Source organism: Panthera onca, chromosome F2, assembly GCF_046562875.1.
Source record: "Panthera onca isolate mPanOnc1 chromosome F2, mPanOnc1 haplotype 2, whole genome shotgun sequence".
In the NCBI taxonomy this organism is placed as follows: domain Eukaryota; kingdom Metazoa; phylum Chordata; class Mammalia; order Carnivora; family Felidae; genus Panthera; species Panthera onca.
The window spans coordinates 1,351,081-1,361,694 of record NC_138356.1 but is presented as its reverse complement, the minus strand read 5'-3'; the positions used below and the strand labels follow the sequence as shown (position 1 = coordinate 1,361,694).

The following is a 10,614-nucleotide window of genomic DNA, read 5'->3' as shown; positions in this document are numbered from 1 at the left end:
TAGCATGGTGACTACAGTTGCCAACATCTTATTGTACAATTGACTGCGGAGAATAGAACTTAAATGTTCTCACCAAAAAGGGGGGGAGGGGAGTGAATAAGTGAAGCGATTGACGTTTTCATTAACTTCATGCGGGATATTGCCTCACAATATATACGTATAACAAATCGCCATGTTGTAGGCTTTACCTGACAGTTTTGTCAATTATATCTCGACAAAGCTAAAATAAAAACACCCTTCTACATTTCTTAGGTAAAGCCTAGAGTTCTAGTGATCGTGGCAAATAAAAAGAGGTAAAACATTTATGTCTCACTGGGCAGCAGAGATGGGTCTAAATGTTTTGCATGTGTGAATCCATTTACTTCATCCTCATAAGCCTGAGGATGTCTGTATCATCAATCTATTTATAGAGCAGGACTCAAGGACTTCCTGTCCTTCTCCAGGCGGTGAGATATCGCAATGAAGCAAGTGAGTCTGAGTGCAGACTTCACAAAGGAAGCTGGAGTCCGCTGGAGAGAAGTGGAACATGTTTGCTTCTAAGTCATACTGGACCCTCATTCCAGATGCCCATAATGGGAAACTTGGCGTTTCTCCAGTCAATCTTGGAAAACCAGCTTGGGCGCCGTTTTTTGAAAGCAAAATAGAAACAGTGTGATACTCTTTCAGTTGTGGACTGCCGGCGGAATCCAACAACCCAACTTGTGGCTTATACATTACTCTAATTGCAAGAGAGTAGGGATATTTGAGAGGGGGAGGGGGGTGGGGAGAGAGACGGTTTTTTCCTGGCAAAGCTTCTTTTTTGTATATGAGGAAGTTACTCATGCTTCAAATACTTAGCATTTAATATTTAATTAAAAGCTACTATTTGGGCAATTCTAGGGATAGAAAATTAAATGCATGCAGAAAGTCTCTAATAATTATATGCGTGATCTTATTTTAAGAACAAAGTGTTGATGCTATTCTTGTCACTTTTCCTGAACGTTCCTTGCATCTGGCCAACGTGCGGAGCTGAAAGAACTCTGGACAAAGAACGGGGCTGACTCAGGCATGTCCTGGCCTTCCCCTGGCTGCGCTTTGGGAGGAATCATCTGAACTTCTCGGGACTGTTGCCCTTTGGTCAAGTGGTAGGGTCGGTGAGCCAAAGTAACGTTCTTCTACCTATAGAGCTCTTACCACAGACAAGTGGGAGGTTGGACATCCGGAACACTTTTTGTCCCAGCTTTATTCTTCCACTTTCAGCTTGCCCTCGTTAAGGGCAAACTGTCTTCCCCCTGGGAAATACAAGGTTAACAATGGTGCAAAAGAAGAAAGGGAAACCTCGGTGGCCCAGAGACCTCCACCCTCACATCCCCCAAAGTTCTGCAATGTCCCCAAGCCTGGAAGAAGGCCTCCCAAAGATCCAAATAGGATTGCTACCTCTACAGACGCACACGGCACACCCCTGTCCTGTATGGGTCACAGGCATTGGAGGCAGGCCAGGGGCACGTCTGCATCTTTCAGGAGAGTGAGAAGGGAGTCTGAAGGCAGAGCCAGGAGCCCCCCGCCCATCCTCGGGCAGAGTGGGAGGCATTCACTGCACGGAAAAGCAGGGAGACAAGTCGGTCTTACCGCAAGCCCCATATCCCGTGTCATCTCCATCCAAACCGTGGGACGGTAAAATTGATGTAGACAATGACAACATGGGATGGATGGAAACTGATGAATTCTGTCCTGGAAACTTTACCTGACATAGTGTATTTCAAAAAGATTGTCACCCAGAAAGTATTCAAATTTAAATTTAAATGGAAAGCGTTAAAATCTCCACCCTCCGACAGAAATCACTTTTCCAGAAGAGTTTATTTATGATTCTGGATAACCGGAGTTCTGGGTTATCCAGAACAGGTTATCCAAAACCAGAGTTTTGGGTTATCCAACAACAACTTTGTTGTTTTGTACAATGAGAAATAATTCTGATGAATTCTAACTGCGATTTTTCTGTATACCTCAAAATTTGCTTGGCATTCCTCACATTTTTCAAAGTGGATTTAGGTGCCATTCCCCAAAATAGCCTAGAGTCAGCATTTATTGAATGCCTGCTGCATGCCTGGACTGTGCCAAAAACATATGCAAAAATTATCTTAGCCCTTGGAACTACATCATGGTGGGAGCCTGGGGGGATTGGTACTGCCCCCGGGTGACTCACAAGGAAACTGAGGTTTGCACAGGTTAATTAAGTGATCCCAAACCAAACAAGGACCACATCAGGATCCAATGCCATGTCCATCTGGCTCCAGAGCCACTTATTCAACTTCTAGAAGGAGGTGTGGAAGAAAGGAAAGCAAAACACAGGGCTTAGATAACTGATTTAAAAAAAAAAAAAAATGGCTCTGATGAGAAAGCCAAGTTGGCTCCATTTCTAACTCCAAAGCCATTTTTCCTCAAAAGGTATTTAGACATCCATTTAAGGCCGTGTTAACAGCAGTCATTGCAACCTGGGTCTGATTCTAGCAACAGCTTTGGATCCCTTCAGTGAAGAAAAAAAGCCTTTTGAAGAAGAGGAGACTCCTCATTTGGTCCAAAAATCAGAAAATAGCAAGAGGAAGCGAGAAGCACTCATTCTTAGGCCTCATCTGGTTGATTTCACGTCGGGTCTCCTGCTAAGTCGAGAGGAGAGCCCACGAATGCCCTAGAAAACTGGAAGCTTCACCAGGCAGAATCCGGGCCCCGAGTTTCCAATGTGAGGAGACTTTGTGGCGACGCTCCTGGCAGACAGAAGTCACCACATCAGTGAGGAATGCTCGAACTCAGCTTGTAGCCAAGAGACGTCAGGTTCGAAAAGTCTCGGTGTTCAGGCTGAGCGTCTGTCAGAGGCCATGGTGGATTTTTGCAAGCTTGAGCATCAACCACTGTGGGTGAGTGCACAGCCTTTCCCAGGGGTGGTACGTTCCCACGAGGGGAGAAAACACAGAGGTCATGGGTGCTGCCGGGAGCATAAAGCATTTTCATCAAACCTCTGCAAACACCACTCCAAGCTGTCTGGAACTCCCCTATGGATGCGCAGCTCTCAGCCGGAGAGGCTGTTCCTGTAGGAATTTAAGTCTGGCTCTCAGCTACTTCTAGTTTTCGTTTGTTTCTGAAAAGGAGGGAGAAAAAGACAGGGAAGGAGTTGAAAGAGAGGCACTGAATGGCCTCTCTTCTATTGTTCCTCATCCTGTGAAACTCATCGTTTCACTGCTAACCTAATGATGATCCAGCCAGAAAGTCCCTGGGAGGCATCAGAGGGAACCCACAGCACCCTCGGGGGCCCCCAGACCCGGCTCCTCCATCCGTCTCCAAGGCAGGTGCAGGGACAGCCTCGCCGCCAACATTTTGGAGGCTTACTTGGACAGAGGGGCCTGAGCAACACCGCTGGAGTTAAACGGAGGTAAAGGCAGAAGCCAGCTGGATGCACCTTGCAGTCTCAGCACCCTCGAGCTGTGAGGCCAAGGATGTCGGAGCACCGTCCAGGAGATAAAGGCCTTGCCTGGACCTCTGTGCGGCAGCCACTAGCATCGGATTGTTCACAACCAAGCTGACATGACTTTCCACCACCCCCTGGCTTCAGGCGGATGAGATCTAAGTGGACACAAGAGTGCCGGCCTCTCCGACTTCTGGTGCAGGGCTATTCACGCTAACCGCACACTGTGTTTATCGGGGAAGAGTTTCCTTCTGCAACACATGAGTAGTACTTTGCTGTGTGGGGTTGCCCCAGTGCTTGGACAATACTCAGTCATTCTCCCCCCGCCTGGCATCTTTCTTTTTTTTAATATTTTAACATTTATTTATTATTTTTGAGAGAGAGAGAGAGAGAGAGAGAGAGAGAGAGAGAATGAGTGGGGAGGAGCAGAGAGAGAGGGAGACACAGAATCCGAAGCAGACTCCGGGCTCTGAGCTGTCAGCACAGAGCCTGACGTGGGGCTCGAACTCACGAACCATGAGACCATGACCTGAGCCCAAGTCGGATGCTTCAACAACTAAGCCGCCCAGGCTCCCCAGTCTGGTCCCTGTCTGATGTTGGGCAACCTACACTGATACACGCTCAGAATCTTCTCCAGCAAAGTGGAGCCAACACCAGAAAGATGTCCATCTTAGAAGAAATGGCTGAGTGTTGTCCCAGGACACAGGATGTCATCCCTTCTCATGATACATTTATTAATAATTATTCCTATACTCTAATAGTGATCTTTCCCACTGCCAAAAAAAAAAAAAAAAAAAAATTCGAACTGACCCAACAGATTTTCAACAACTATATTAGTAAAAGTGAGAATAAGCTTGCTTTTCACTAGCCCAGAAAGAAAAATATTTGAACATTGAATAGACAGACTAGGATTTTGATTTTTTAAGAAGTTCTAACATTGATCATTTTTTAGCCGTCTGAAAAGAGAAACTGGTGTACTGGTAGAGAAAACACATCTCTTCTCCAGAAATAAGCAACGAAAAGCTGGCTTACTTTGCTATGGAGAAAATCAATCCATTAATTCCATTGGCCTCCCTCACCCTCCATTTAGAGAAGAGCTTGGGGTCTGTCACACCCTGCCCAGCATAAGGACCAGATAAACACAGAGAGTGATGGTTCCAGCCTCAGGGAGCTCAGGCTCGAGGAGGAGCTGGCAGGATAACTCTTAGATTTCCTTCCATTTAAAACTCCACACTTTGGCAGTTAACGATGCTGATGGAAAACATGGCGGGCTCACTATCTGATTTCCCTCCAAAAGTAGCATCGAGTTACTGATGCCAGCTTCCTTCTACCCTTCCGTTAGCCTGAGCGTCTGTGGTGGGTTTTCCAGTAAAAAGTAACTGAGGTGCCCAAGAGAATATCTAGATGTAAACTAGAGTCACCTGCCCCCTAAAACCTCCATCAGATTGATCGGCATCTAACTCTGTGTTCTGTGCCTGGCTGATGCCTTCAGTAAGATGCTAGGGGACCCCTCTCTGGAGGCCGTTTGCTTCTATTCTCCTGCCCTCTGGCTCCAGTGAGTGTGAACGAGGTAGTAACCGCCTTGCTGGGGGGCTCAGTTTTTTTGAATTCGCTCCTGCCAGACGAAAGCCAAAGGTACGTCCAGGTGAGGACGGGAGGAAGTTGTATCTCATGAGGGTCGACGCCGTGAAGCTCTGCCTTGGAGTGTCCAGCTGTTGAAGGCCAGGGGCACTGGGCACATCCTGACTGTGGCCCCTGTGCGTGCGTCAGCCCCCTGGGGCATCCTGCTCGTGGCCAGGAGTGAAATGCGGTTTGATGATCTCATGCCCCCTTTGCTCAACAACTACTCCTTCGTCAGATATTTGGGGAGCACTTGTTCCGAGCAGCCCCTGCTCCGTCTTCCGGGGATCCTCCCGGAACCACGCGCTCGCCCCTCAGGGCACTTGTCTTGCCTTCCAGCAGCGGGAGGTGAGCAGCGAGCAAGCCCACAGCGCAGCAGATGGTCGTAAAGGCAGAGCAGGGAAGGAGACAGAGGAGGCCCGGCAGGGCTGCCGTTTTGCCTCAGGTGGTCCCGGAAGGCTGCTCTGCCAAGAGGACGTCTGAGCGGGGACCAGAAAGAGGAGGAAAACCATTGCAGGTGGAAGGAACAGCAGGTGCAAAACACGGGGGCGGGGGCCGCGGCAAGAGGAAAGGACGGTACAGTTGAGCGGAAGGAAGGAGGAAGGCGATGGGAGACGAGGTCGAAGAGGCCGGCTCGAGCAAGTCGTGCAGGTCGGGCGGAGACTCGAACCGGTGCTCGGCGGGGACAGCCGGCCGCTCGAAGCGACTTCGTCAGCTTTCTGCCTTAGGAGCCTACTCCGGGTATGTGCGGAGGGTAACGCAAGGGTGGAGGCCAGGCCGCTGGCGTCTCGTGGGCCTGGGGAGGGACAAGGCCCGCTCAGGCAAGCGGGCAGAGCGGGAAGCCGCCAGAAGGCACCGGTCCCTGGATGGATCTTGAACGTGTTGACCAACTAGGTGTGTGGCGCGAGAGGAACCGATGGCACAAGCGTGGCTTCGGCCCTGGGCGGCCACCGCCTCACCCTCCTCGCCCGGGGGGTGCTCATCAAGGTCCAAACGAGGACGCTCGTGTCCCCCAGAGGACGGGTCTGGGGGAGAGAGGCTCCTGTGAGGAATGTCCCGCCCACCGTACACATATCCACGGGCTCCCTTCTCCCCTTCCCGAGGAGGCGGAGGGGGCTGAGCCGTCCTCTGGCAGGAAGACAGTCCAAGGGAACTTTTCCTAGAATTGTGAGTAACAGAGCACTGCTAAAAATGAGGCTTGACTTTACAGGGCACATACTGGAAACGAAGACTATTAATAGGTTCCTGCGGACGGCTGCCATGCTGGAAAAGGCCACGCAAGGCAGCGCTCACAGGAGATGGAAACGTTCCAGGGCCCCTAAGCAGGGCAGGGGAAGAAAACCATCTCAGAGAGGTGCCTTAGGAACGCACAAAAGGTCAGCAGTCACTTCCCACCACCCCCGTCAATGGCCAAACAGAGCCGAGAGCCAGCGTGTGGCTATTTGAACCGAAAGCTATGGACGAAGCCAAGAGGACAGACTCCACTGTGGTTTACCAGAGATGGTGAAAAGTCATTAACTCTCGAAGGACCAACAGGACACATGCCCCCAACCTCGAATCTAGTACAGTGGTTCACTTACATCAGTAACTGGTAAGCAGTCAAGCCCACCCTGATGAGAGTCGTGGCCCAGACTCTCCAGGCTCAAATCCTGGACGAGGAGTAGGGGTGCTGAGTTGGATGCCTTCCGGTCCCGTTCCGTGCTTGCACAAATAAAGACAAATAAAGGGTGCCTCGGTCCCCTTCACCAACACTCGCCGACACCCAGCTTGTGCAAGACACTGGATGGGCCGTGCCCACGCAGGACAGCATCTGTGAACCCAGTGTGCTGTGGGGACAAAGAGAAAACCATGCAGCAGGAATGAGAGTGGTTGAAAAACAGCCCATTTCTCTCAAATAGCAAAATGGAAAAAACAAACAAACAAACAAAAACCCCTGAATTCTCTTCGTGTGCCTTTTTCCCTAACCAGTGCCCTGGAGAACTATAGATCCCCAATGAAAGAGTTTCAGCATAGAAAAAAGAGCACAGCTTTGTAATCTTAGAGATCCTACTTTGAATCCAAATATACCAGCTGCCGGCCGACCTTTGAGAAACCGACCTAATGTTTTTGAACCTCAGCTTCCCCATCAGTGAAATGGGCATACGCTACTCATGCCAGGGAATTGTGAGGATCGACCGGGATAACAACGCAAAGGGGACCGGCCCAGTGAGCTGCTGCAAGTGTTGGTTTGCCTTCCCGGTTGCTAATGGAAGACGAAAACAAAGAAGTTAAGCCAAGGGAACTCACACAGCCTGGGAATCCAGAAGGAAACCGTTGCAGTAGGCATATTTTCCAAATTGTGTCACTGGACACCGATCACATACTGAGTATAGTTGCGAGAAATGGCGCCCCTCTTGTCTGTCCCCTACCAGGGTGCCCTCCGTGCCAGTGCAGGATCGCAGTAATTCTCAGAATTTGTCCAATTTGCAAATGAACAGAGATTGCCTTTTGCTTTTTTCCTTAATCTTGTAGATTGGTCATGTTTTCTTCAGAATTGAGAGGACCCCTGAGCTAGCCGGAGGGCATTCTTTGGATGCCAAGACTCAGGAAACCCCGTGAGGTGGTTCCTCTCCTTCTGCTGCCCGATTTCACCTGTGTGTCCCACAAAGCCAGAAACTCCTCAACTAGAAACCGTCTGTGACTGAATCAACGTTTTCTTTGTTTTTTAACCTCTTGGAAGAGATTTGGGAGGAATCTAAGTATCATCGTAAAATCCACAAAGTCCCAGCCCCACTGAGCAAGCAACAGATGAGGGAAATTGTTCCACATCCTGTCGAGAGGACCGGGAGGAAGAATGTGCCGCGTGGTGCGAAAACTCGGTTTTGATTCCTGATGTGGAACATCTGCCACGCATTTGCAGGCAGCTACCAGCTCAGGCAGACAGCGAGGACCCTGGGTTCAGGAGTCTCTGAGTGCAAACTGGAGCCGTCACCCTCGGCAGCTGTGGGAACATGGACAGGAAGCAAGGGACCCTGGAAGAGACAGTGTAGGAGTACATCCTGTGGGGATAGATAAAAAATAACGGCCAGGCTGTGGGAACCTCTTCCGAGCAGACACGTGAGCTCAAGAATTTCCTGAGCCAAAGACCCGACTCCAGCTATGTGTTGTATCTGTTTATTTGTTTTCCAAGTGATTCTGCCTGATTCTGACAAAGTGAAAGAAGATTTCGATCTCAGGCGCGGACGGTCGTGTCTTTTTTAAGCTTTTGCTCACGGAATGCTCGCATGATACCGGGGCAAGAAGTGCCAGGCTGAGGTCAGGGTTTGCCGCCAGGGCCAGTGGAGCGTGGGCGGCGGTGACGGGCGTCCAGCAGGTCCCTCCCGCCGGCAGAGGACGCTGCTCAGCAGGCACCCCCGCGGGTCCGGGATTGCGAGGGGGCCTTTCCCACTGCCTCGGCCTCCTCTGGGCCAGTGAAGACAAGCTGTCTCAGAATCACACAGGCAGGAAGCAGTTTATCACAATCAGGGGCCTTATCAGAGTCTGGCATTCTTCTCAGTTTCCAAGAAAACTGCTCCATAATTTTTACCAAGACTTATAATTCATCCCTCCAGCCTTGCATATTAGCATTCTAAGCAGTAACGTACATGTTGGGCAAAATTACGTTTCCAGGACTTTTTAGAGGCAGAGGCTTACTCTTTAATCCTTTGAAGGTAATACCTGAATGGATCTGTTTGCACACACCTCTTCAGCTGCTGTGACAGATTTGGGGAGGGGGCTTCCGCACCGAGGCACATGCATTTCACTTACCCCCAGCAGGTGCATGGTCTGGCCCCCACGTCGGCTTGGCCGGCCCACAGTCCACAGGGCCCGTACTTCCCCTGAGTGTCTCCTTGATGCCCCTTGGGAAACTGTCCCCCTCTGTTAGATCTCACTTTCTGATCACGTTTCCTGTGACCTCGAAGCCTGCTTTACAGGGTACCTGACTCCGTGTTTGCACACGGTGAATATTCATGAAACACTCCGCTGAGTTGAGCCGGGTTGAACTGGCCCTGCACGGGTTCACAGATTCCCTGTTTTCTCCCTCATCTTTCCCATCCAGCAGCCCTCCACCCTCACGACTTTCTCCCCGAGGTCTCCTCTACATCCGGCTCCTCGGGAGGCCAAGTGTCCGGGAGCACACCACCCTCCCCGAGTGTGCTCTTTACTAACCTAAGTTTTAGTTCCACGTGATCTGTGTATTTCAACTAGTTGGTTTTTTTTTCATTTTCCTTAAAGAAATGCCCCCTTGCTTCCACCTCTTCGTTGCACCCCTCTTTTCAAACCTTCCCCTCGACGCCTCCGTGCCCTGGGAGGACAAGACGGGGCCGGCCGTCCGGGCCGAGGCGCCCATGGGCACTTGGAAGCCAGCCCTGCACCACTGCGCTGGGGCCCCTTGCGCTGTGGCCTTTCTCTCCACTCCTTTCCAGCAGACGCAGCCGGGGTGTCTGTCCCGGCTGGCTCTGCCCGCATCCAACTCTCTCCCGCGTGTTTACACACTCGCCTTCCACCGTGGGCCCTCCTAGGCTAAAGCGGTCCACCTGACAGACCGCCTCGCCCTGGGGATTTACTGGGCGAACGTGGATATCCACCTGCCTGACGCTGAAGGAGAAGGGACAGGGCAGGAGGAGGTCCCTGGCAACGCCAAAGACTCACGAAGAGGAATTAAACATTCCCCGGGATTCGGTGCCGACCATCTCTCAAAGCATCTTCTGATTTCCCAAAGCTGATGGAAATATTCTGAAGGTATTAATAGAATGCAGATGTTGAGGAATGCCACTTAGAAGTCTGCTGAACAAATGACCCTGTTGGGAGGTCGTTTCCAGTCTCCGGGGACATTCCACAGAGGGCCCAGCTGATTGTCTCATATTGAAACAACATGCCCAACACACATTCCAGCTAGTAGAAAGCGGAACAGGGCTACTCTGACCAAATATAAATCATGAGGCGAAAGGGCAACTTCGCTGCCTCAGTTCTCCCTCCCTCCTTCCCCGATTCACCCTCCCGCCCCCTCCCACCCCCCAAGGAAAACAGAGCGTTGAGTAAGAGCCTGCCAAGCCAAGCGGACTCAGGCGCCAGCCGGAGGCCCAGCGCGGCACAGATGGCGGCCGTTTGGGGAGCTCACAGCTTTCGGCGCTGCGGCCCTGATGTTTTTACTTCGCTGCAATTTGTTTCTGATCTTCAGTCAAATCCTTACAACGCCGGGATCCCCTAGAGAGTTTATACTTTGACCTTATGACAATTAACACCAGAGGCCAAGGAACAAATAGATAAGAGAGAAATTCTACTGGTGAGAGGCGGATGGTCGGAGGACGAGGTGGGGTCCTATTACCCAAGTAAATGTGTTATTTGTGAAATTGTTTCCCATCCAATAAAAAGAACGCAGTGTCTTTAAAGAGACAAGTTGCCAAGATGGAAAGAAAGTCTTCTTTCAAAAACTGCCAGACCTGGCGATCCTCGGTTACTGCGCGTTCAAAAAAGGACACAAATTAGCTGAGGCTGGGGCCGAAGACCTTCCACGCGGGCCAGATGGGGCCTTTCAT

At 50.8% G+C, this 10,614-nt stretch overlaps 1 long non-coding RNA gene across 1 annotated transcript; it reads right to left on the bottom strand.

Annotated features, from left to right (window-relative positions):
- Positions 1 to 1,896: 1,896 nt before the first annotated feature.
- Positions 1,897 to 9,543, bottom strand: LOC132664042 (uncharacterized). Its single transcript, XR_009603395.3, has 3 exons — positions 7,343 to 9,543; positions 6,637 to 6,882; positions 1,897 to 3,112 (listed from the first exon to the last, which is right to left on the bottom strand). It is a non-coding gene; the product is annotated as an uncharacterized LOC132664042 (long non-coding RNA).
- Between the last annotated feature and the right edge of the window lie 1,071 nt (positions 9,544 to 10,614).